This window comes from Schistocerca americana, chromosome 4 (genome assembly GCF_021461395.2).
Source record: "Schistocerca americana isolate TAMUIC-IGC-003095 chromosome 4, iqSchAmer2.1, whole genome shotgun sequence".
Classification (NCBI taxonomy): domain Eukaryota; kingdom Metazoa; phylum Arthropoda; class Insecta; order Orthoptera; family Acrididae; genus Schistocerca; species Schistocerca americana.
In genome coordinates this window covers 378,049,937-378,077,813 of record NC_060122.1, presented here as the reverse complement: position 1 = coordinate 378,077,813, position 27,877 = coordinate 378,049,937, and positions in this window count along the sequence as shown.

Below are 27,877 nucleotides of genomic sequence, written 5' to 3'. Positions count from 1 at the left end.
TGTTTAAATGAAACACTGTAACTTCTGACTTTATTGGGTTAGGAATTAATCTCCAAGATCTGAAATATTTACCCATTACTCTGAGGTCTTGGTTAAGGGAGTTTTCACACTGTTCAAAACTTTCATGTTGCACAGCCAGGGCAATGTCGTCTGCATAACAGAACTTCTGCGCATTTGTTGTTGGTATGTCGCTTATGTACACATTGAAAAGTAGTGGTGCCAATACAGAACCTTGTGGTAAGCCATTGTTTGAAACAATGGTTCGACTCTTCTTTCCTTCTAGAGGAACTTCAAGGGTTCTATTGCTGAGCATATCACTTAGTAATTTGTACAAGGTCTGGCAAGGGATAATCTCAAGTATCTTGCTAAGAAGACCATGCCTCCACACAGCATCATATGCAGCAGTTTAATGTACAAATGCAACAGCTGTTTTAAGTTTCCGTTCATAACCGTTCTTGATATGTGTTGTTAGAGCCAGTACTTGGTCGCAACAGTACGTTGTGGTCGAAAACCAGCCTGCTCGATGGGGATTCTATCATTCAAAGTCGTCCCAATAGTATTATACAAGAGTCTCTCCAAGAGTTTGAAGCAGGTGCTCAGGAGAGAGATTGGTCTAAAATGTTCAGGCTTGTCTGGTGTTTTCCCAGGTTTTAATATTGGAAATACTTTAGATCTTATGAATATCTTAGGCACTTGGCCTTCTTCAAGGATGTTATTATAGAAGTTCACGAGCCAGTTGATAACATTTTTCCCACTATACTTAATGAATTCTGGGTATAACTCATGTGGCCCAGTTGCCTTCCTAGTTTTTATGTTCGAGATAGCCGTTTTCAGTTCTTCCACTGTGAAAGGTGCTGCAGGATGTGATCTTTCAGTAGCTTGTCTCCACCGTGTTTTAAGTGTTTTAATTAGTTTCTTAATGTTTCTGGCAGTTTCTTTGTCAAGAGGTTCCCTGGACATATTGGCTATATGGCCTGCAAATGCATTGGGAGCGGTTTTTGCTCTTTCACAGGGATTGTATGCACCACATCCTAGTTTCCTGAGTAGGGCCCACGCTTTTCGACTGGACTTTCTAAAGTCTATACCTTCCGTGGTTTTTTTCCACTTTTCTCTTCGGGCACTGTCAAGTGACTCAATAAGTTCCTCTGCCACTTACCTGTCTCCTGATTCTTTGAACTCGTTATAGAGGCGTTCAGTTGTTTCATTCTAGGGAGGTGTATATTCTTTCCTGAAACCGTGTGGTATAGTTTTCTTAGCTGATGCAATAAGAGCTTTACTAAATCGTTCATAGTTCTTAATGATTGGCTTTATCTACCGTACAGTGGCATCGGCACATTTTGTGTATGACTCCCAATCAGCCTTTTCAAAATCCCATCTTGGTTTTGGAGCTGATTTTATAAGAGGGACTTGTATTACAATGTGGACAATGACAGGTCTATGCTGGCTGTGTGGGAAGTTAGTTAATACTTTCCTGCTTGATGGGTAACCTTTACCCTTGTGGTCTCTACTAACAAAGCACAGATCGGGGTTGAAACTGCGTTGCCATCTAGCTGACCAGAAGATGTGTCTCTCTTTAGCATCATATATTAGTTGCAGGTCTTCAATATCTGCCCACTTAAGTAGTGCTTGACCATTATCATCGTTTTCACTATAGCCCCATAAACTGTGGTGGCTATTGAAATCGCCCATTAAGAGGGTAGGGTATTTTGTTTCAGGGAGTGCTTCTTTTGGCCATTGGATGTTAGGAGGATTATATACATTGACTACTGTGAGGTTACTTACTAGTGTTTCAATTAAAAATATGTTATCCGAAGAACTTATTTTTATTGGAGCCCAGTTATCAATGTCCCTACACACGTATGTAGCAGATCCATAGTTTTCATGGTGAATAGCTCCAGCAATGGTGTATCCAGTTATGAGACCTCTTTTCATGAGATCTGCCTTGTGGTTTACATGTGTTTCTTGGACCAGTATGACATGTATATTGTTATCCCGTGCTAGTCTTGAGAGGATATCACATTTAGTCTTACTTATACCTTCTATGTTAATTTGCAGTACTCGGACTGATGGGCCAAGGTCTCTTGTCATTGGGTTTTGAGAAGACCCATTCATTTTATTGTTTGCTTCCATTTGCACTTTTAAGCCGCGAGATGAGTTCACAATCATAGTGCAGCACCACGATAGTAGTAGACTTTTAGCTACCTTTCGGCATTGAGTAAAAACTACAATCTCCTGTGTATCATTCACATACAGATTATGAGAATAAGATTAGAATAATTACTGCATGCACAGAGGCATTCAATCAATCATTTTTCCCATGCTCCATATGTGACTGGAACAAGAAGAAACCCTAATAACTGATGCAGTGGGACATATCCTCTGCCATGCACCTCATGTTGGTTTGGAGAGTGTAGATGTAGACATAGATGTAGAAACTTATTCATTTCCCTTTCTAAAATACTCCACCATATATACCCAATTAAGGGATCTAAAGTTCCACACTCCAACCTTTTTTTCTCTTGATGGTGACAAGCTCCTGAATAGTCCACACCTATTGATCTTAACTGGGGACAATTTTATTTCCAGAATATTTAACCCAAGCAGACATCTTAATCATTAACCACACAGTAGCCCTGCATGCCCTTGGGGGAAAAAACTTAAGAGGTGTAATTTCCCTTTACTTTCAGCAGTCCGCAGTACCAGCACAACAATGCTGAGGTGGCTAAATGGCTCAAGTGTGTAGAAACCATACCAGATTGGACTAGCAGGGAATATTGAATGTGTACAGAGAAGGGCAGCATGAATGGTCACAAGTGTTGTTGACCCATGAGAGTGTTACAGTTATGCTGAAGAAACTGAACTGGCAGTCTCTTATACATAGACATAAACTATACTGAGGCAGTCTACTAATAAAATTTCAAGAACTAATTTTAAATGATGACTCTAGGAATACACTACAATCTCCTATGTATTACTCCTGAAGGGCTCATGAAGACAAGATTAGAATTATTACAACCCACACACACCCATTCAGACAATCATTCTTCCTGCACTCCATATATAAATGGAACAGGAAGAAACCATAGCAACTGGTACGATGGGACATACCTTCTGCCATGCACTTTGGAGAGGTTTGCAGGATATGGATGTAAACATAGATGTAGATAACTGTTTGAGTCTATTGAAATTATCTGATTAAAGTCTGCATTGCCAGTCAGTTATGTGCTGGTATGTTATTTGCATGTGTGATCACTGCACTGCAATCAGCACTTATGTTAGACAGCTATCTGCACAGTAGCACAAGCATGTACATGAAGTCACACTCCTCCAGAAGTCACCATGGTGACATGCAACACTGCTGTCTGCTGGCCATACCATGAATCACTGCAACAGTTGCCCTGCAGTTCCTTGCATTGCTCCTATGCATCACTTGTGTCGCAAGTAACATTGCATGAATAATAGAATCACTTTTCAACATAGGTTTTTTGTACTGCACATGGGTGAGTGTTATCACTGTACTCTAAGCTCTGTGCTCCATGCTGTGCAGTCAGTCTGGCGTCACACAACACTAAGAATTCTGTTCACTATTTATGACCAGTCACTAAATTATAAAATCCACATTTCTTTGCTTAAGATTATGGGTCCTGTAGTTATTGCCACATAAGATGCCCAGGGATAATACATTGTACTACAACTGGTCCTTTTCAGACTGCACAAGTTACAAAACACAGGGGTGAAGTGTAAATATTTTACAGCTGCATGCCTAAGCCCACATACCTGGTTTCCCCATAGCTGTCTTCTTGCTTCTCCCGCTACCAGCTAGAAGTGGGCTCTTGTAATGCTTATTATTTAACAGGTTGGTGAGACACTCACACAATGAGATCCAAGTTTATCTGACGAGATTTAAAAATATTCTGATAATCAAACACTTCAAAAGCAGGGCTGCACTGTTAACAACTAATAGATCAAATAAGCAGTGCAATATTGGTACTTCTGCCACATAATCCATTGGAATGCCCATGGTCAGAAAGTTAACCAAACAGCACAAATGCCTGGAGCACAAACACATGAAATCCACCGGTCAGAGAAGCTGTTATAAATTTTGATGAGTGACACAATTCTTGCAAATGGCATTAATCAGTTCTAGTGGCATTATTATCTATTCTTACAGGCATACACATGACTGATTGCAACACAACTGTTTGATGATTTAGTGGTGCAATATCATGATGAAAAGTATTTGGTCAAACCAATTTTATGTATCTCTCTCACGTTTACTGTTCACACAGATAATTATTCAGTACATGTTACTTGTTCCATAACCAACCCAATGCAGCTGATTGTTGTTCTCTTAACACAACACATGATTTTGGAATTATTGTTTTCAAATAAATCACCAATACTGGACCATCAACACTGATCTGGAACGCACATGTTCCAAGACAACATACTGTGAACTGTGTTCTACTGCCATGGCACTGACACACACGCACCACTCCCTACAATCTCATTCTTTGCTTGTCACAGAGGTAACTATTGATATCCACATGTGGGATAGACAGTGATACTATAATATGCTTACAAGCTGTGCACTATCTGTTCTCACCTGCACAGTTGTTTCATAATAGCAGCAATGCAAGTTTTGCCGCCCGCATCTCGTGGTCATGCGGTAGCGTTCTCGTTTCCCACACCCGGGTTCCTGGGTTCGATTCCCGGCGGGGTCAGGGATTTTCTCTGCCTCGTGATGGCTGGGTGTTGTGTGCTGTCCTTAGGTTAGTTAGGTTTAAGTAGTTCTAAGTTCTAGGGGACTGATGACCATAGATGTCAAGTCCCATAGTGCTCAGAGCCAAGCCAAGTTTTGCCCATTAGGCCCTGTTACTAACTGTAGTTCTGGTAGTAGCTCTGTCTGCACCTTTCTCAGTCATGTTAGCTTCACTCTTCCATACCGAACTCTATCCGCTAGTAATGGCAAAAGTCAGGTTAGCATTACTCCTGCATCTAATACTTTCATTCACGCATGAACTGCCTCTAAACTGTGGTTTAGAGTGCTAGCTGATGCTCTAACATAATTCATTACTTCCCCAGTGAAATGTTAAACTATGCACATATTACTCAGCACACCACTCACCAAACTCACAATCCACATGTAATGTAACCCTGCAACCACTCTGTTCCTCTCATCCAACTGTCTCTGTCTCTTCTGTCCTATACAATTCACTCATATCACTTGTATCCACCATCCATAATATCGTCTTGAATATACTTCCTCCAGCATCTATCCACCTCTCTCCCTCCTCACAATTCTCCTGGCACCATCCTCGCTACTTCTTGAATTTGTTCCTTCAGTTGCTCGTGCACTATGTGTAACTTCTTGTGTTTCTGCAGCACCTCCCTAAATAACCCATTATTGCTTGCTAACTGCCATTAAACCAAGAAGAATACCTCTTCTACTCGCTTTATTTCATTTCGTAGTTCCCATAAATTAAATATCAGATTTAATGTCCAGACAATACCACATCCTGCTGCCTGGAAAACAAAACTCCTCCTTGCAGGTAACAATCTCACAGTGTTCATCTCCATCTCAGGTGAAGAGGTACAGCATCACCATGATTACCATCCTTCCTTCCTCACCCACACTGAGCGGCAGGCAATCTAAGAACAGGGACCATCATTATATCCCTTCCCCCCAAAAGCTGCTGCTGCTGGTCAGCATCTCTCACACAACAACTAAAGATAATTCTTACCCTAACACATACATATGATCCTACCCAAAGAAACACAATAAAACATAACAAAACACACCAACTACCTTCTTTTACTTAATGAATTTATTGTATTAGTTACATGGCCCTCCTTCTCGCATTGCACACTCTTTTGCTCCATCTTATTTACTCTCTTCTTTGGTTCTAGTGATACTAATAGATTCTGGTGCACCATCAAATGGTTATGTGTCTGACAGGTATGATCATTGACCTTAATGGTAATTGTAGTTTCATATTCATAAGTGATGTGGCTTCAATTACTTGGTGCAAGTCCTGGTATCATATCACAAACTTCTCTGTTTTTCCTTTTTGAGTATGGGGGAGTTAACATCACCCATTGCTCCATGTTGCACTGAGGTAAGTTTCCCATGCATTAATTACCTCCTGTTGCCTCTCCAACATCCTGGTACTTGCCCTCCTCTAAACTTCTCTCACAGTTCTTGCAAACTCTGCATTCCTACTCCTTTTCTGCTTAATCATATTGAATGGTAAGGGCATTTTTTTGCCACAGACCACCTCAAATAGTGACAACCCCATGCTGTTGTGCACTTTCAACTTATACATATTCATCACAAAAGATAAATACAATTACCTGTACTTATGGTTGGAGCTGATGTAATAAAATGAGCTTCCTTCCAGTCATTTGATGAAACCACCCCATCCTTCCAATTGTCTGAGGATGATGTGGGCTATTCCTTAATTTCTTCACTTTCAGCAACTGAAATGACTATTTCTTCAGGTCGATAAGAAGTTTGTCCCCTGATCTGCTATTATTGTTCCTGGCACCCCAAACTTCAATACCATCTATTCACCAACACTTGCATGATTGTGACTGCCTACAGGTTTGGCATCAACACGGTCTTGATACAATATAAGAAATGGTCTATTATAGTCAGAAAAAATGACTCCTTGCTTCGTTTTGTTTAAATAGTCTCAACACATACACCCCAATCATCAAAATTGGTTCCATAATGTTGCAACTTCCTTTGCATACTTTGTGGTTCTTTAGTGGATGCAGGAGCAAGGAACAGATGTAGTTCATAGACACAGAATTTCAGCTCTTAATTTATTCTATACCAAATATCAAATAGTAAAAGTAATATGTAACCTTCTTTGTTGTAGACACAGTGTCAGTTGCTAACAATAGATTTGCATGTTAATATATATACAGATACAAAGGTTTAAAATCCAGTTAGTGTTCAATGCAATGACTGTTCCATAGATGGTGAGCCCTAAATGCTATGAACACCTGTACATGTTGTGGAATGGCAAAAACACAAAATGGGCTCTGTGCTTCAATTTTTGAACTTAAGTAGACCCACCACTGGAGTTCAGCAGAGGGGATGGTCGCCTCTCATTGGCAGCAGCATAAGCATTTGTGGGAACACCATCATATCAAAGTGACGGCTGTATGAAACATGGTGGCATGCCACTAGTGCACATATTTTAAAGTGTGGCTGACTGGATGGCAGCCTATACTGCACATAACTTCTAGCAATCTCTGCAACAATACATGTTTTTGACTCAAGTCTGCACATTGTGTGCACTGCATACAGTTATTGATATACTGATTGACATCACTTTTTCTTCCTCTCCATCAATGCTTCTCTGCCACTCTCCAATTTGTTTCTCTGCACGCTCCAAGGCCAGACAAAACATGGTCATGCATCTCTTTAACCACCTCTTCCCTTTAGCTTCACTGGTACTATAATACCACTCATGGCCCCAACCTTGTCTCCTTGTATAAAAACTCATTACACATGCTGAATTGCTGCTGCGTGCTGTATTGCTTACATTATCCATTAGCACTCTGCACTGCTTGCTACCAGCAAGGTCTTGACTTAGCACTTGTATCATTGTTATCTTCTTGCTTAATACATGCGTGTTTATTTCCACTTTGTGGATTACTTCACATTCAGATTTGCTTAGTATTAATGACCATCTCATCAGTCTTCTAGATGGGTCCTTCAGACCTAGTAACCACTTCAAATCAGCATGATCAGTCACTACTTTAAACTTTCTCCTGTAAAGGTAAAACTGGAACCATGTTGCTATGCATGCCAGGCTTAACATCTCCATCTCTGTAGTAAAATAATTTCTCTCAGCTCCATTCAGCAATAGGGTGTTCATCTTCATTGATCTCCTGGCTCAAAACTTTCTACAGCATGGTTCAAGGCATCAAATCTTTACGAAAATTTGCAAATACAACACTGGACTTGATGTCAAAACTTCCATTAGCTTGTCAAATGCTTTCTGACACTCCTCATACATCATAAATTTGATACCTGATCTCAGCAGTTGCATAAGCAGTGGTGATCTATCTGCCAACCCTCTCACAAATTTCCTGTAACAATTTACAAGGCCTAAGAAAGACTGTAATTTTTTGCTCATCCCTGGGGCTGGAGTCTCCTGTGGCCTGTATCAGTCTCACATTGGTCCTCACATCATCCTTGCTAATTACATTTCCTAAGTAATTAATTTCTTTCAGTGCAAAATGACAGTTCTCAGTATTCACTGTTAAAAGTGCAGCCTGTATTCTCTTGAATATTTGTGTCAGTCATTGCCTATGCTCTTGCATATCTCTAGAAAAAAAATTGTATTGTCCAAACACACTAAACATTGACAAGGCACTAATCTCTTCAACACTATGTCTAACAAATGCTGAAATGTTGCTGTAGCTTTCTTCAAACCAAACAGCATTGTTCTATACTGATTTATCACCAAGGCAATGAAAATGTAGTCTTTGGGATGTTGTCCTTTGTATGTCTTCTGGAATCACTTCCAATTGATGGTATCCAGTCCTCAAATCCATGATCAAGAAATACAGGCAACGCCCAAGATTATGAGCTGTTTCCATGATGTTTGGAATGGTGTAAGCATCAGTGATTGTCTTACTGTTCAAATGGTGATAGTTGCAGCAAAATTGATACTTCCTTGAACAATAAATAGACTTTTCGGGTACAATTTCAATTCATGCCCCCATGGGATACTACTTTCTTCTATTATCCTGTCTACTAACTGCTAATTGATAAATTCTTCTAAAATCTGCTGCAGGTAGTGTGGTATTCTGTACAGCTTCTGGTATAACAGCACTTCATTCCCCCATATGAATATTGTGCTGCATCACATGTGTTGCAGATGACAGCCCCCCAGGAAAAAACAAATCCTAAATTTTCAACAACAGTTTTCTATATGCACTCTCTCTGTTCCTTTCAAATAAAGATCTTTCCACGAACAATACGAGACTGGAATAGAAGGGAGAACCGATAGAGGTACTCAGGGTACCCTCCGCCACACACCGTCAGGTGGCTTGCAGAGTATGGATGTAGATGTAGATGTAGAAATGCTTAACCTTCTCATGCAATGCAGGCTTAGTGGTTTCCTCTGCCAATTCATAGCTCACACCTTCTGTGCAGCAGTCTTCCTCTTCTGGAATCTTTGATGTGGTCACAAACATTCTCTTTAACAACCTGACCTATGTGACACAAAAATTATCCACACTGGCAGATATTACCTTGCCTCCATCCTTTTCCTGTACGTGCACAATACTTCATCTCATTAAACAACAACCTGCATCTCTTAAATCACTACTCTCCAGCTGTTAAACTATACACAACATACCAACTGATAAGCCAGGCTCCCCACTCACCCACAATGACTTCCTGGTGACACTTCACACAGTCATGTGAATTATGCCTTATTGTCATTGCTTGCAGTTTAATTGGATTGGATTGCTTACCATGACAGATGCTCCTCATGACAGATAAACATTGATGGCAGCTTTCCCTACTTGGAAGTATTCCCATTAAATTCCATCACACATTGTCAAAAGCCAAATATGGTATGATGCTGTAAACCTTATTTTCACGAGAGACCACTTCTACAAACTACCTTAAGTTGGTCGCTCCCAAATAGAAAATTCACTGTTGTCAACTTCACTGGCCATAAATTGTTTCCCCACCCCTCACAAATTACAGGCAGAGTCTGCCCAGAATAACATGCCTGGTACATGTGCAGTCAGCAGGACACACATGGGGAGAGTGGTAGTGGTGGGGGCTACAAGCAGGCATTGTACGGGAAATGCCAACAACTCAATGGGAAATGTTGTTTTAAACTGAAACCTGTGCTCACACTTTTTCTGAATATTACATGAACACCCTCTACATGCATACTTGCATGGTGACCTATCAAAAAGATCTGCCACCTCTGCTTTGGTAAGTATGTAAAAATAATTCAACTTAAAATGTAGCAGTTATTTTCACCTGGCTTGTTAACCATTTGTAACTTTCAGAGAAGTATCATCATCATCATCTTGGACAGTTTCCAGCCACTGGCTGGGTCTGTCGGGAACACAAGTCTCTCCATCATGTTCTGTCTTTCCACCATTCCCCCTCTTCCACCTTTATCCAGTTCTCTCCTCTTCTCGTCACACATTCCTTCACTCCCTTCACCCATCTATCTCTTGGTCTTCCTCTGGGCCTCTTCCCCTCCAGTTGCAGATCAAACATCCTCTTTGGAATTCTTCCCTCATCCATTCTCTTCATGTGTCCATACCACTGCAGTCTTGATTTTTCTGTCCTGTCCTGTACTGGTTCCTCCTTTAGTCTTTCCCTCACATACACATTTCGCAATCTGTCTCGTATTGTTACACTCAACCTGCTCCTCTGGAACTTCATTTCACTAGCCTGTATTCTACTTTTGTCGCTTTTGTGCATTACCCATGTCTCACTTCCGTATGCCAATATGGGGACAAAGTAGGTTCGGTATATAATTCCCTTGGATTTCTGTGGCACCTCCTTGCTCCAAATAAGCCCCCTAATGCATTTGTAGAACTGCCCTGCTTTTCTGCACCTTTCATTTATTTCCATTGCGTTTCCCCCCTTACTTTCAATCATGCTTCCCAGGTACTTGAAGTTCTCTACCACTTGTAGTTTTTCCCCTCCACAAGTCATATCCACATTTGGCCTATTCTTCTTCCTTGTTGTGACAATTATTTCACTTTTCTTTGCAGAGAAATGCATTCCATATTGTGCTGTCGTTGCCTCCCATACATCTAACTGCTCTTGCACCTCCTTCTCGCAATTTCCCCATAACATCAGGTCATCGGCAAAAAGCACTGCTTTCATTTTATGATCTCCAATTGCATCTGATACTTGCTGTAGGATTTCATCCATAACAATAATAAACAATAAAGGCAAAAGTGCACTTCCCTGTTGCAGCCCATTTTCCAGCTTGAACCATGCAGTACGTTCCCTCCCCACTTTCACACAACTCTCACTTCCCTCATACATTTTTCTGACTTTTCGTGTTATCTCTTCATCTATCCCTTTTGCATTGAGCACATCCCAGAGCTTGTCCCTACAGATACTGTCATACGCCTTCTCAATATCTAAAAAGGCCATGATTAAGTCCTTCCCGTACTCATAGTGCCTTTCCTGCAGTTGCCTTACCGCAAATATGAGGTCCGTTGTTGATCTTCCTGGTCTGAAACCATACTGCTCCTCTTGCAGTCTACTTTCAATACTGCTTCTTATTCTCTTCTCCAGGATCTTTTCATAGATTTTTCCACAGTGGCATAGCAGGGTGATTCCTCTGTAGTTCTCACATCTCCTTTTATCCCGTTTCTTGAAGATCGGGACTATAATTCCTTTCTTCCAATCCTCAGGAATTCTGTTCTCCTTCCACACCACCCTCAGCACTCTGTATAGCCACTGGGTTCCTACTTCTCCTGCTGCTCGTATCATATCCACTGTTACTTCGTCCCAACCTGGTGCCTTGCCCCCTTTCATCCTCTTTATGGCTTCTTCCACTTCATTCCAAGTTAGATCATCAATTTCCCCACTATTATAATTGTCTGCTGCCTTAGGCTGTCCAACGCTGTTAGTTACCCGCTTGGCGGCATTCAACAGATCTTCAAAGTACTCCTTCCAAATCTTTTTGAGCTCATGCATTTCCTCCACAACTCTTCCATTATTATCCATGATCCTCAGGCACTCACTTCTGTCGTTCCTCTTATTTCTTACCATGGTGTAAAGTACTTTTTTGTTCCCTTCACTGTCCTCTTCTAACATTCTTGTCCATTTTTCCATCCACTTCTTCTTCTCCGCCCTTACTATGGTCTGTGCCGCTTTCTTGCTTTCCTTATATTTTACCCTAGCTTCCTCTGTTCGGGTCTGGAACCATTCTCTGAAGGCTTTGTTCTTTCGAAGTACTGCCTCTTTACATATGTTGCTCCACCATGGGGTTTCCTTACTTCTTCTCTTTGTGCTAGTTCTTCCGCACACAGTCTCAGCTGCCTCAACTAGAGCCCTCTTAAAATCTCCCCATTCTTCTTCCACTGTTCTCTGATCTTCCTTTGGCAGCTTCTTCCTGATCAGTGTCTGGTACTGGGTTCTCCGTTCAGCCTCTTTCAGCACCCATGTCTTCAACCTTTTCTCCTGTATATCTGTTGCCCTCCTATCTTTTTTCTCTCTCAGGGTGGCTACCAACAGCCGATGGTCACTGTCTAAGGCCTCAGATGGAATGACCTTAACATCTGTGAGGCTGCTCATCATCTGCCTATCCACTAGTACATAGTCTACTACTGAAGTTTGGGACCAGTCTCCACTGTACCAAGTTATTTTGTGGCTACTTCTCTTCTTGTACCAGGAATTTGCGATCGCCAGCCCATTCCTCTTGCAGAATTCCAGCAACAATTTTCCTTCTCTATTTCATTTCCCCCAGCCCTCTGGTCCCATTATCTCCTCGAATCCTTTCCTGTCTGTGCCAACATGTGAATTGAGGTCCCCTATTATAATCTGATTACCTCCAGTTAGCTGCTTTTGCATGTCATCTTCAAATTCCTCCTTCTCCTTTTTTGTACACCCCACCTGTGGGGCATATGCTTGGATGATTTCAATGCTTTTTCCTTTCACTCGTACTCTGGCTTTTATCATTCGATCATTGATACCTTCCACCTCCTCCTGCAGACCCTCTCTGACCACTATTGCCACTCCATTTCTTCCCCTCTCATTCCCTATCCAGTACAGTTTACATCCTTTACTTAGTGGTTTTTCACCAACTCCTCTCCACCTAGTCTCAGCAAGTCCCAAGATGTCCAATTTCCTCCTTTCCATCATTTCTACAATTTCTTCTAACTTCCCAGTTAGAGTCCTTACGTTTAAGGTGCCCAGTCGTAAACCATCTCATAATCCTTTTCCATTGCTTGGTCGGTTTCCTTTAAATCCATTCCGTGATCCAAGGCATGTTCCCTTTTTAAAAGCAGTTGATTTATCCACTACTGGCTTGCTAGGCCTATCGCAGCTTCACCAGAGCCCCGTTAGCCGTCACGTTTCAGGGTTCCCATAGGGCCTTCCCAGCTACCGTAGCGGTCCTGGGGCACACGAAGCCCCTGCTGTACACCGCCCCTATAGGCAGTCCCCTACTTCGTGCCATTGCCCATCTCCCACGACTTGCACGAGGGGTTGGACTTATGGGAGACCAGAGAAGTATCATGAGTCGCAAATTCTGAGTAAAACCTACAGATTTCTCTGGTTGCCTTGTTAAAATTTGTTTCTTTTGCCAAAACATAGCAGAGTTTAAACAGCATCACCTTACTAACACATTGCACAGACCCAATTTGCATGAGTATTGAGAAACAGTGATTTATTAACTGAGGTACTGAGAAAAGTTACTTCAGCGGCTTATGAAAAAGCACATCTTCAATACAAATTAAATTTGTAAGTCTTCACTTATGTTATTCCAAAAATGACAGCATTTCTCCTTTCACCAGATGTCAATGGCCCTTAAAAATCACATTCTTTCATTGGAAAAGTCATTAGTTGGTGGAGTAACATGGTAGATAATTAAGTTTTGTGTAATAACCATATGGCAAAATAGTCTCCTCTTTGCTTGCTATCATTTGCTAAAACCTCATTTTGATATCTCAAACCGTTTATGAACTATTAGGAATGTTGTAAATATTTCACCCTAGCTTTATTGCTGGTGCAGTGTGAGTACAGAGTGCGCTACATCATATCAATTTTCTCAAGTCTGGTGACAGGTAGAGACCTCCACCCAAGTCTAAAGAAAAAATCAATATGTTAGACAAAGATTGTGCATATTATGTAATATGCACCAACACAAAATGCTAAATCATAGTGAACCTAGTTTTCATTGCAGACTTTTTCAAATTTTGTGCAGTCTCTTACTTCCATGTAAATATCACAGTAACTAGGACCATTAATGAAATGATGAGCACATCATCATCGATCTAACATATAAAGCTATTAATGCAAAAATGAATTTTTTTCTGAATAGTTTCTGTAATATTGTTTGAGAAAGATTGCAGGGCATGTGTCTTGATTCTCTCATCGCCGACCAGTTGAAAGGTGGCAAACACTGATGGCCTCCCATTCTGAACAAATGAATGAACTTGCCCAGTGCTTTGGATGAAAATTGGTCACTGCATATCACCCACTTTATCCTGCATGGACTCTATGACATGATGAGTCTCCTACCTATTGCATCTCTCAAGGTCACTGAGATATATGCCCCCATGTACAACAGAAACGTATACCTTCTTTCACCTACTTTACCCAGTATGGCAAATACCTCCTCTGCATTTATATTTCCTACATTCTTTTGTATTGGAAACACCTTTTGGCGCTTCTAGGGTTCCCTTTTGAGTTCAATGGGAGCTTATTACCATACTGACCACCCCTATTGCTACTCTCATGATACTGTTGATGGTTTGTACCATCCCCATATTCCTTCACAGCTGAAGGAACTGCCTCTGCACAGGCCCCATATGCACACAGTTAAAACATTTTACATTAGCTGCAACACTTTATCTCTCTTTCACTGTGATTGCAACATCAGTATCTTCAAATTCCATTGCCAGCCTCACAGCTGTCAGAAGATCCTTCACAACCTCGTAGACATTCCCATTGCCAATCCCTTGAGTGCCCTTTGCTCAGATTCCTGTAAGAACACCCTGTTTGCCTCATCACTCTATGTTAATTTGTATATATCTGTGCCATCTGAGCATGACAACATTGGTGTTTAGTTATCAATTGTATCTGCCTTATGTATGCCCCTGCCTCATTGCTGTGATACCACAGGTTGCCTACCCACAAGAGGGTGCAAGAGCAGCAGAAGCCAGTGATATAGGGGCAGCAAGCAAGGGGCAAGTGACCTGCTGGCAGTGGTGTGGAGAGTTGGAGGTCTACATTTACCTAGGATGTGTGAGTACTCTGTTGGGCTGAACAAAGCTGGAGTGTAACAGTTGGTTGTGTGGAGTGTCACTGACTGCACCATGCTGGTTGGTGTTTGTCGGCTACTCTACCAATGAAGGAAGTGAGCCTGCTCAGGGAAGTGTTGTATGCTCATATTGTGGCCTGTATTATAAGTTTTTTTGTAATAGGAATAATGTTGTTCTTAACTGATGTGTGACCCACTGTGCCCTTGTTCCTGTTCAGTCTAGCTGGTATTTGTTCATGTTCCTCCAGTTTTCTGTTGTGAGTGAAGCTGCTCTTTTCTACTTTTCTACCAGGCTGTGTTTAAGCAATTTTCTGGACACACATTTGTGATTTGTGGGGAACTTGGATTATAATTTGATTTCTGTGCCTACTCTTCACGTTCCTGGGTAGTGTGGCTTGGTTATTTGTGTATGCAAACCTGCACTTCCTGTAAAATAATTCTATCAAGTTAACTTTAAACCACTTGTTCATTGCAACGCCTATTTAGTACTTGCAAGCCTTATTTAGTTCATTGGTGTCTTGTGTTTTATGAAAGCAGTGTTTATGGTATTCAGCACTTGCCAAATTTATTTTATTCATTGGCATTTTGTATTTTGTTAGAACTGTTTTTAATTCTGCTTTTGTGTTTATGTTACAGGACAGGTTAGCCATTCTTTAATGCCTTTTTTATGGAGTTCAGGCTCAAACTTGGAAAAGGGTCTCATTATGTGGTTTCATTGGCCTTGCAGCATTCCACAAATCATTTTGTAATGTAAATACCTGTGTTAATTTGTATATATGTGCACCATCTGAGCATGACAACATTGGTGTTCAGTTATCAGATGGGATAGCACAGGGTGCCTGCCCACAAGAGGGTGCATGAGCAGCAGAAGCCGGTGATACAGGGGCTTACTCAGCAAACAAGGGGCAAGTGACTTGCTGGCAGTTTGTTAGAAACGTGGCCAGCTAGTTCAAGTAAATCCATGTTACTTGTTATTAGCTCTTCTCCAAACTAATTGCATGTATAATAATTATCCTGTGATTAGTTTATTTGCAGTTTCTGCCTGGGCTTAGTTGATTCCTTCTGTATATTTGGTTGGATAATACCACTGTTTGCTTACTTGTAATCTCTGAGATTAGGTCTATGCCTTGCTTTGATGTTACATATTCCAAGTGTGCGTGATACCAACAAGGCAACCTCTATATTTATATCTAATTTAATAATGGTCTGATGCTGTTGATTTCTTCTAAAACCTGTTTGAGTAAATCCAAGGAATACCATCTAGAGGCAGCTTTTTGTGTAAGTTCAACCTGGTGTTTGGTTGGACATTGTGCCATAAAGATCACTATATTTATGAGCCTGATAACCTGTCTGCCTGTGGAGACATGTTTAGACATAAGCTTAAGATCCCTTAAAATGTATACAAATGGAGTTCTTGTATTTTAACAAAATTTCAGGTAAATCATAAAGCTCCTTCACCAGCTGTAAAGCTTGTTTGCCTGGTTGCCAGCCATTAATTCAGTTATCCCAAATATCCTTTAAAGACTATTCTGTTCACCTCAGACTGATTAGTGTTGCCATAAATTGGTCTTTAAATTATTTTGGCTTCACTGTGGTAGGAATTTTATCTAAAGGGCCTTTTGCCTTTTGTTCAGTTTATAAGTGTAATTTTTTGCTTGATCAGCTGATGTTTTTGACCTGCAATTGTCTCTTAATGAGTAATGGCATATGTAAATTAATAATTTTACTGCAACTACTTAGTACTTTGAACTATTTTGATAATTTTATTTTGGCCCACCAATGTGGGATGATCTTTGTTATCTTTCCAAACTATCATCATCCACCCATGCATTTCAGGGATTGAATTTATTGATGTGGGAGTCTTGGCTTGAACTACCTTACACCTTGTCATCAGGGCTCCCAATTAAATTGTGTATTTTCTCATTGTAAGGATTATATTTGTTTTTAACAGAAAATTGCTGTTCAAGTAAACTTTATTTTGTGGTCCCAGTGCCTTAACACTCCCCAACCAGCTCTGTACCTCTTCAGTGGTAGCAGAGCATGGTTAATGCTTGAGTGGCAGGGTTGTGAACCTGTGTAGTGTCTAACAGTCTCATTCCCACATTCCAACCACCAAGAAACTATTAAAATGATGTAATAAGAGTTTTCACATTTCTTTTTCATAACTATCTGATGTCTAAATGTATAACAGTATGTGATGGGGTACAGCACTTTGGATCAGCAATTCCAATAATGATTGTTGATTTAGTCATATAAATTTTAATACTCATCTTGATTATCTGAAGAATCTTTTGCTTAGCTCATTGTCAGAATATGTTTTGTGGAGTGATTCTTTAGGAGATGCAGGTTTGTACAGTTTCAGATGAAAAAAGTCATAGTTTATTGTCAAGTTCAACTTATCCAATAATTAACTTCATAGTTTAATAGATACTGTTTTCATAACTGTTGACATTGCATTGATTTTTGTAGTTGTAGAATTATAAAAAAAAATTATTGACATTCATGTTACATACAGTATCCACAGTAACCAGTCCAGACTATGGAGCTCCACTCCATGACCCTGTCAAGACACAACTTGACACTACTGTTCTCTCTCCATAACTGAACAAAGTATTTTTCTCCAATTACTCAACAAAAGCATTACAACTCTTTGATGCTGATCACCAGCAAAGTGTTTTCATTGCAAGGCTGAGTTAACATTTACCACAGAAACAATTTTCAGGATATGAACAAAGTTTATAGAAATAAAATGATAATGTATTTTTGAAAGTAGTTTTAGAATGGAATTTTCATGACCAGATAATTCAAATGCTGAAATATCTGCCACTTACTGAATAAAGAAACAACTGGAATTTTATAGGATAATTAACTTTCTTAATAGTCAAAGACAAAAATGGATTTCCACAATACTGCATGGAAAATACGAAAAAGAATTAAATTTCAAATAAATACTCCCAATCAATATATTGATCCCAGAGACTCCCTCCTTGAACATTAGATTTGCAATTTTTGAAAAAACATAGCTGAAAAGTGGACAGAATCATAGATTCCATTAATCAGAATATCTATCAAAGTTACTATTGAACAGTGGTCCTTATGGTACAGATTCATTATGAGTGGAAATATGGAATAAATTTTATTGATTGGCGACTCCATGTTGTCTTGTGCACTACGACCAGATAACAGGTATACTTGAAAAAAGAGACAGCATTGGTCGTATATATTTTTTACTATTGCAAAATCGATTTTCTGTCACTGAGTGACCATCTTCAGTGCTATATTGTATAACTTAAATTGGGATGCACTGTTGTCACTAAGCTTACGGCAATCACATAGAGTCTATGTGATTGCCGTAAGCTTAGTGACAACAGTGCATCCCAATTTAAGTTATACAGTATAGCACTGAAGATGGTCACTCAGTGACAGAAAATCGATTTTGCAATAGTAAAAAATATACGACCAATGCTGTCTCTTTTTTCAAGTATACCTGGAATAAATTTGCTCTTTACTGTGTGTTTTGATTTTGGTGTTTCAGTATTTGATTAAGAGGTGAAGGGTCATGGATTGGAATGGAGCCCTAGGAAGTACAACTACAGTTTGAGCTGACTGTGTGGGGTGAGGAATTGGAGGTCAGTGTTACGGAGCTGGGACAATGCTTGCTGTGTGCACTGAGCCTTTGTCTTGTATTATACCTAACACCATGGGAAAGGTAAGTGACATTGTTCAGTTCATAGCAGCCGCCTTGCTGATCTATAAGCCATCATTGAGATGTTGCAGGCTACTGTCCTTACCCATACTCAACTATTCAGAATCAAATTCAACTCAGTCATTTAGACAATTGAGTGCAAGATCTCACCTTAATTAGTACAGACCATAAGCAGAAGGTTGCAACTGAAGAATTGCTTGATAGTGTTATCAATTTGGAACTTGAGAGCAGCTTGTTCATTTTCCAGGAGAATGTGCACTGGGATGAAAATTCTGTTCCTGGTTAAGCCAATCAGCTACAAATGTTTTGAGTTCACTTGGTGGGGCAAGATAGATGGGTGGAAATTATTTAACAAATTAGCCGACTTCCTCTGATCTAAGATGTAGGGGATCACCAAGTTATCTATTGATGCCTTATGAACAAGTGGTAGACATTTTGTGGCTAACTTTGCACTCACAAGACCAAGTGTCCACATTGTGCATTGCTCATTTGGTAATTTTTCAGTCTCACAAGGGCCTTCTGAGAGAGGCTGTTAGAGGAAAATGTGTCTAAATGGTGTCACAATGACTTAGTGAGTCAATCTCTTTATGAGGTCCAAACACATGATGAAATTTTGGTGTTGTATCCTGAAGAAGTCTGCATCATGATGATGGCACTACAACACTTTGTTAACATGCACAGATGTATACAATGGCTTGCTGTTAATAACATTTTAGATAGGATGCATCTGGAGGACTAAGCTTGATTTTATTTTTTAGTAAGCCCCAAACCCTCTCTGAGTTAGATAGGTTAGTGTCCAGCATCAAAAATGTCTCCCTCAATGATGAGAAGTGTGCACCAGCACCATCTGTTTCTAAAACATGAGAGCAAACATCAGCCACCCAGTATGATCAATCTAATGTCAAACCTAGTAATGAGAGGGAATGTTTTTGGAGCAACCAAGTCAGGCACTTGGTGTGGGACTGCCTAGTACTGGAAGAAAAGGATGGGTAGAGTTGCCACTATGTGAGCGAAGGCCATTGCATAAGTCTGCACATGTTAATAAAGCATTGTAGCGAGGTCAGGGCTCTCACAAAGACTTACTTACCATTCATGTGCACTACAGTGAATCATGAACCAGTCTGTACAATTCTTCATACGAATTGGCAATGGTATACGAGAGTTTCTTGTATTTGTAAATTACTGATCAAGTATGGTGTGTTACTTTGTGAATGGGAGGCTGTTACCAGTGGTGGACCAGGTGCAATTGCATCTTGAAATTCAGGGACACTCTTGGCCTAGTGAATTCACCATTGTTGAAGTACTGATTACTAATATGCTACTAGGGTGTGATTTCCATCAGCCGCCTTGAATGTATATTAAATTGTGTAGAAAAGATCATTATCTTAAATTTTAGGCCAGGGGAGAAGTTTTTTGTGTTGGAATTGGCACAAGAGTGGAGCATGTTTTGCAGAGGCAGAGTGGTCACCATTTGATATGTCCAATTTGAGTAAAGGGCAGGGATGGGGCTTGTTGGAGGTCTTGGGATGGTATGCAGAAGTATGAACACCCACCAATAGGATAGGGGTCACCTACAAAATCCAATACAAGTTCTCACTGATGGATCCCATGCTGATTCAGCAGTCACCCTACTGGTTATCACTACTGAAGATGAGAGAGTTTGGAAAAGTTGTTGATCATCTTTTAGCTGATTGTGTAATTCAACTGTAAGCCTTGCCTTGTGTTTGACCAGTCTTTTCGGTTCCCAGACTTAATGGTGAATGCTACTAGACATTTGTGGATAATAGTGCACTGAATCAAAAGGTGAATCAGGAATCTGTACCACTGCCTGACCCTCATTATTGTTTTATTTCACTTTCAGGTGCAAAATATTTTACCATTCTCAGCCTGAATCAGACCTACCACCAAGTGCCTCTCACAGAGGAGTTCAAGCCTCTTACTGCTTTTTGCACAAATTGGAACCTCTTCAAATGTAACCAAGCTTTGCTCACATGTGTTACTGGAGCACATATTATCACATGTACTATGTTCTTTGCTGGGTGACCTGAAATTTAAGTACCTGTGTGCAACAATATGGACAATGTGGTTATTTACAGCAAAACCTTCAGTGAGCACCTGGATCATATAGCCAAGTCCTTCACTGTCTCCAGGAAGCTGGGCTGACTGTAAAATGCTAACGTCAACCTAACCTGAGAAGAGATCTTGTTCTATGGTCATCTCGTGTGCAGTGACATTGTAAGTGTGGACCACAATCAAACTAAGGCTATTCATCTGTTCCACAGGCATAAGGATAAAAAGTGTATAGCTAGATTTATAGGAATGGTGAACTTTTTCTGTATATTTATTCTCAACTTTGTACACTTGGCTGCCCATCTTAACCTGCTGCAGAGGAAGGGTGAGCATTTTCGGTGGGGTGATACCCGACAGGCATCATTCAGTGCATTGAGAGTGGCGTTGGTGAGTGTACCTGCCCTTGTTGTACAAGATTTCAACAGACAGTTTGTCTTGCAGACAGACACCTCTTGCTCAAGAGAGAGAGAGAGAGAGAGAGAGAGAGAGAGAGAGAGAGAGAGAGAGAGAGAGAGAGAAAGCCTATCACTCATGCCTCCAGATCATTATCAGTGGCAGAGAGCAAAAACACTGTGCATGGATTAGAAGTGCTAGCTGTATTATTTGGATTGGAACAGTTCAAGTTTTGTCTCAGAAATAGCCATTAGACCTAGAGAGCAACAACCAGGCCTTAACATGGGTGATATCTAGGCCACAGAAGATGAGGAGAATAGCCTGGTGCGCTGTGTAGATATTCACCTTCTGTTTTTATGTTAATCACATAAGGAGTACAGATAAATGCATGGCTGACACCCTCAGCTAAATGTATCAACATGAATCAGAGGCAACGGATCTCCTGCTTGCTGTGGAAGTAGTGATTTGTGTGGGGACAGTCCTTGGGAAGATTCTGGGGCTGTTTGGAGGGTAAGCCAAAAACAGGATGCTGATCCTCAATTACTGAAAACAAAATAACACCTGAAAGGTGGGGAAGAGGTGCCAGGATATTTGCTTAACAAGGATTGTTTTGCTTCCCTATCTGCTATAATTTTTCCCGAGGGCATGCAGCTTTACTGTATGATTACATGATGATGGCGTCCTCTTGGGTAAAATATTCCGGAGGTAAAATAGTCCCCCATTCGGATCTCCGGGCGGGGACTACTCAAGAGGATGTCGTTATCAGGAGAAAGAAAACTGGCGTTCTACGGATCGGAGCGTGGAATGTCAGATCCCTTAATCGGGCAGGTAGGTTAGAAAATTTAAAAAGGGAAATGGATAGGTTGAAGTTAGATATAGTGGGAATTAGTGAAGTTCGGTGGCAGGAGGAACAAGACTTCTGGTCAGGTGACTACAGGGTTATAAACACAAAATCAAATAGGGGTAATGCAGGAGTAGGTTTAATAATGAATAGGAAAATAGGAATGCGGGTAAGCTACTACAAACAGCATAGTGAACGCATTATTGTGGCCAAGATAGATACGAAGCCCACACCTACTACAGTAGTACAAGTTTATATGCCAACTAGCTCTGCAGATGACGAAGAAATTGAAGAAATGTATGATGAAATAAAAGAAATTATTCAGATTGTGAAGGGAGACGAAAATTTAATAGTCATGGGTGACTGGAATTCGAGTGTAGGAAAAGGGAGAGAAGGAAACATAGTAGGTGAATATGGATTGGGGGACAGAAATGAAAGAGGAAGCCGCCTGGTAGAATTTTGCACAGAGCACAACATAATCATAACTAACACTTGGTTTAAGAATCATGAAAGAAGGTTGTATACATGGAAGAACCCTGGAGATACTAAAAGGTATCAGATAGATTATATAATGGTAAGACAGAGATTTAGGAACCAGGTTTTAAATTGTAAGACATTTCCAGGGGCAGATGTGGACTCTGACCACAATTTATTGGTTATGACCTGTAGATTAAAACTGAAGAAACTGCAAAAAGGTGGGAATTTAAGGAGATGGGACCTGGATAAACTGAAAGAACCAGAGGTTGTACAGAGATTCAGGGAGAGCATAAGGGAGCAATTGACAGGAATAGGGGAAATAAATACAGTAGAAGAAGAATGGGTAGCTTTGAGGGATGAAATAGTGAAGGCAGCAGAGGATCAAGTAGGTAAAAAGACGAGGGCTAGTAGAAATCCTTGGGTAACAGAAGAAATATTGAATTTAATTGATGAAAGGAGAAAATATAAAAATGCGGTAAGTGAAACAGGCAAAAAGGAATACAAACGTCTCAAAAACGAGATCGACAGGAAGTGCAAAATGGCTAAACAGGGATGGCTAGAGGACAAATGTAAGGATGTAGCGGCCTATCTCACTAGGGGTAAGATAGATACCGCCTACAGGAAAATTAAAGAGACCTTTGGAGATAAGAGAACGACTTGTATGAATATCAAGAGCTCAGATGGAAACCCAGTTCTAAGCAAAGAAGGGAAAGCAGAAAGGTGGAAGGAGTATATAGAGGGTCTATACAAGGGCGATGTACTTGAGGACAATATTATGGAAATGGAAGAGGATGTAGATGAAGATGAAATGGGAGATACGATACTGCGTGAAGAGTTTGACAGAGCACTGAAAGACCTGAGTCGAAACAAGGCCCCCGGAGTAGACAATATTCCATTGGAACTACTGACGGCCGTGGGAGAGCCAGTCCTGACAAAACTCTACCATCTGGTGAGCAAGATGTATGAAACAGGCGAAATACCCTCAGACTTCAAGAAGAATATAATAATTCCAATCCCAAAGAAAGCAGGTGTTGACAGATGTGAAAATTACCGAACAATCAGTTTAATAAGCCACAGCTGCAAAATACTAACACGAATTCTTTACAGACGAATGGAAAAACTAGTAGAAGCCAACCTCGGGGAAGATCAGTTTGGATTCCGTAGAAACACTGGAACACGTGAGGCAATACTGACCTTACGACTTATCTTAGAAGAAAGATTAAGGAAAGGCAAACCTACGTTTCTAGCATTTGTAGACTTAGAGAAAGCTTTTGACAATGTTGACTGGAATACTCTCTTTCAAATTCTGAAGGTGGCAGGGGTAAAATACAGGGAGCGAAAGGCTATTTACAATTTGTACAGAAACCAGATGGCAGTTATAAGAGTCGAGGGACATGAAAGGGAAGCAGTGGTTGGGAAGGGAGTAAGACAGGGTTGTAGCCTCTCCCCGATGTTGTTCAATCTGTATATTGAGCAAGCAGTAAAGGAAACAAAAGAAAAATTCGGGGTAGGTATTAAAATTCATGGAGAAGAAATAAAAACTTTGAGGTTCGCCGATGACATTGTAATTCTGTCAGAGACAGCAAAGGACTTGGAAGAGCAGTTGAATGGAATGGACAGTGTCTTGAAAGGAGGGTATAAGATGAACATCAACAAAAGCAAAACAAGGATAATGGAATGTAGTCTAATTAAGTCGGGTGATGCTGAGGGAATTAGATTAGGAAATGAGGCACTTAAAGTAGTAAAGGAGTTTTGCTATTTGGGGAGCAAAATAACTGATGATGGTCGAAGTAGAGAGGATATAAAATGTAGGCTGGCAATGGCAAGGAAAGCGTTTCTGAAGAAAGGAAATTTGTTAACATCCAGTATTGATTTAAGTGTCAGGAAGTCATTTCTGAAAGTATTTGTATGGAGTGTAGCCATGTATGGAAGTGAAACATGGACGATAAATAGTTTGGACAAGAAGAGAATAGAAGCTTTCGAAATGTGGTGCTACAGAAGAATGCTGAAGATTAGATGGGTAGATCACATAACTAATGAGGAAGTATTGAATAGGATTGGGGAGAAGAGAAGTTTGTGGCACAACTTGACCAGAAGAAGGGATCGGTTGGTAGGACATGTTCTGAGGCATCAAGGGATCACCAATTTAGTATTGGAGGGCAGCGTGGAGGGTAAAAATCGTAGAGGGAGACCAAGAGATGAATACACTAAGCAGATTCAGAAGGATGTAGGTTGCAATAGGTACTGGGAGATGAAAAAGCTTGCACAGGATAGAGTAGCATGGAGAGCTGCATCAAACCAGTCTCAGGACTGAAGACCACAACAACAACAACATCTGCTATAATGCAGGGGATAAGATCTGCCTGCCCCTGGTGCTCAGTAATTGATTGTATCTCCATGCTATAGGGCATGGGAGTGGTGACAGCTGACAATATAGGTGTAGGCTTGGTAAACAAGGGACAGGTGACTTGCTGGCAGCAGTGTGGACTGTTAGGCTGAACACAACTGGAAGGTGGTGGCCTGGCCTGTGGAGTGTCATTGGCACCATCCTGCCAGTTGAGATTTAACTATCAGCTACTGCACCATTTGAGGAAGTGAGTGAGCCTGCTGAGGAAACAATTGCACTGCAGTGAATCATGAACCGGTTTGCGCACTGTTAGATTCGATAATAATGTGTCACTAGTGAACTGGGAATGTTTCTAGTTAGTGGGTACATAGGAATCACATATGGTGTGTTGCTGTGTGTATGAGAGGCCATTACCAGTGTTGGGGAAGGTGTGGCTGCATCTTGGAATTCAGGGGTTCTCTTGGCCTCTTGAATTTGTTACTGAAGTACTTAACACATGAATAGTGTAGTTGTTCAGTAGTGGATCTCTTTTCTTATGTATGCATAATGTGTTGCATTTATTTACTATCAGGGTCAGCTGACAAAGCCTGCACCATTCATCAACCGTCTGCAGGTTGTTCTGCAAAATAGTAATATCTTCCGGTACTGCTACCTCTTATAGACAACAGTATCATATGTGAACAGTTTTAGTGAGCTTCTGATGCTTTCTACTAATCATTTGTATATGTTGTAAGCAAAAATGGTCCTATCACACTTCCTTTTTGTTGTGCATTGGCAAGATACCCAACCCACTATGAGAGGAAACCGAAAGGCATGCTTTTTAGCTCACGCAGGCTGGCGTGAGGTCTGGAACAGGTCAAGGAAATGAGACTAACAAAAAATGTACGTAGCTGTTGGAGTACTTAACTTTAATCCATAATTGGTGAACATCGCTCTTGATGGTACATGTTTTACAGCATCAATAGTAACTGGTAATGGCGCCTTGCTAGGTCGTAGCAAATGACGTAGCTGAAGGCTATGCTAACAATCGTCTCGGCAAATGAGAGTGTATTTTGTCAGTGAACCATCGCTAGCAAAGTCGGCTGTACAACTGGGGCGAGTGCTAGGAAGTCTCTCTAGACCTGCCGTGTGGCGGTGCTCGGTCTGCAATCACTGATAGTGGCGACACGTGGGTCCGACGTATACTAACGGACCGCGGCCGATTTAAAGGCTACCACCTAGCAAGTGTGGTGTCTGGCGGTGACACCACACTTTTAATACTCTGGAAATTACCTTTACATTGACCAGTTTTGTCCTATTAAGAGCAACATGTTGAGTTCTGTCTCCAAGGAAGTCTTGAATCCAGTCACAAAGCTGATCCAGTATTTAATAAGCTCTTTTTTTTTTTCACTAAACAGCAACACCGGATGATGTCAGATGGCTTCCTGAAGTGAAGGAACATGGCACCAACCTGACTGCCATTGTCTACAGTGCTATGGATCTTATGGAGAAACAGAATAAGCCAAGTTTCATAATATCTCTGTTTGCAGAATCCATATTGATTTTTATAGAGGAGATTTTTGTTCTCCAAAAAACATAATAATTATTGAACGTGAAACATGTTTCATAATTCCAAAACAAATTGACATCAGTGATACAGGTCTATAATTACGCACATCTGAATCAGGTGCCAGTATGGCGGTCACTCTACTGGTTATCAGCACAGAAGATGAAACAATTAAGAAAAATTGTTAATCAGCTTTTGGCTTACAGTGTAAGTTGACCATTGGTCTCATCCTATGCATCACTGATATTTTGGTTCCCAATTCCAATGGGGAATGGCAAAGGCTGCTTGTGGATCAAAATGTGATTCGGGGATCTGTACCATTGCTTGACATTTGTAAATGTTTCACTTGGCTCTCAGGTGCACAATATTTTACCTGTGTATGTCTCAGTCCCATTGCTGGGATACTGCAGGATTCCTACCCAGAGGAGAGTGGATAGGTGAAAAGAGTACACTGAAGGCCTCTAAGAGGGAGAAGATTTGTCTGATGTGATAGGAGAAACAGGAGTCAATTTGGAATCCAGTTTTAGAATCAGAATTTAAGAGAGCTTTGGAGGATTTAAGATCAAATAAGGCAGAAGGGGTAGATAACATTCCATCAGAATTTCTGAAATCATTGGTGTGTAGCATGTTTCATTCTGAAGATATACCACCTGACTATCAAGAAATATCATCCGTACAGTTCCGCAGACTACAAGAGCTGACATGGGTGAGAGTCAGCTTAACAGCTCATGCATCCAAGTTTCTCACAAAAATAATATACAGAAGTAGGGAAAAGAAAATTGAGGATGTGCTAGATGTTTATCAGTTTGCCTTTAGAAAGGGTAAAGGGACGAGAGAGGAAATTCTGACTTTGCGGTTGATAATGGAAGCAAGACTGAAGAAAAACCAAGACACGTTCATAGAATTTGTTGAACTGGGAAAAGTGTTTGACAATGTAAAATGTTCGAAATTCTGAGAAAAATAGGGGTAAGCCATAGGTAGAGATGGCTAATATACATTATGTACAAGAGCCACGAGGGAATAATAAGAGTTGATCACCAAGAACAAAGTGCTTGGACTAAAAAGGGTGTAAGATAGGGATGTAGTCTTTCACTCACACTGTTCAATCTGTACATCGAAGAAGCACTGGTGGAAAAAAGGTTCAGGAGTGGAATTAAAATTCATGGTGAAAGGATATCAATGATATGGCTCGCTGATGACACTGCTATCCTGAGTGAAAGTGGAGAAGAGTTACATGACCTGCTGAATGGAATGAACTGCTTAATGTGTACAGAATGTGGATTGAGAGTAAATCAAAGAAAGGCGAAAGCATTGAGAAGAAGCAGAAAAGAGTGAGAGACTTAACATCAGGATTGATGGTCACAAAGTAGATGAAGTTAAGAAATTCTGCTACCTAGGCAACAAGGTAACCAATGACGAAGGAGCAAGGAGGACATCAAAAGCACACTAGCACTGGAAAAAAGGGCATTCCTGGCCAAGAGAAGTGTATTAGTAT